General features: G+C 41.7%; 1 non-coding gene across 1 annotated transcript; it reads right to left on the bottom strand.

Annotated features, from left to right (window-relative positions):
- Nucleotides 1-75: 75 nt before the first annotated feature.
- trnay-gua (transfer RNA tyrosine (anticodon GUA)) lies at nt 76-164 on the bottom strand. Its single transcript is given in 2 exon segments — nt 76-111; nt 128-164. It is a non-coding gene; the product is annotated as a tRNA-Tyr (tRNA).
- Nucleotides 165-391: the final 227 nt, after the last annotated feature.

Genomic DNA, 391 nt, shown 5'->3' with positions numbered 1-391 from the left:
CCTACATCTCTGACTACGACTTTCTACATATCCATGTGTTCTGAAGAGTTCCAAATGACCCAAACGAAAATCACATCCTTCGAGCCGGAGTTGAACCAGCGACCTAAGGATAACTGCTACTGTGAACCTACAGTCCTCCGCTCTACCAGCTGAGCTATCGAAGGAGCAGTGTAATGTTGAATTGTTCCTTTTTTCCTTGAAACAGAAGATTAATGAGACTATGCTTTTCAAAGAGCTGACAGTATGGAGAGTGGATCAAGGCAAAAGGCCATGGTTCTTATTCTATTTCTTTGTTGGACATTTACTCATGATGACACATTACATACCTCCCTTGGACTATGTTTTCTACGCCCATACATTGATTTCAGCCAGTTAATGTAGTTCCAAAGGT

Source organism: Seriola lalandi, unplaced genomic scaffold (genome assembly GCF_002814215.2).
Source record: "Seriola lalandi dorsalis isolate HSWRI2012SDOR001 ecotype SW California unplaced genomic scaffold, Sedor1 jcf7180001999366, whole genome shotgun sequence".
Lineage (NCBI taxonomy): Eukaryota > Metazoa > Chordata > Actinopteri > Carangiformes > Carangidae > Seriola > Seriola lalandi.
Note: the sequence above shows the minus strand (reverse complement) of the source record. Positions and strands in the feature narration are given on the sequence as shown.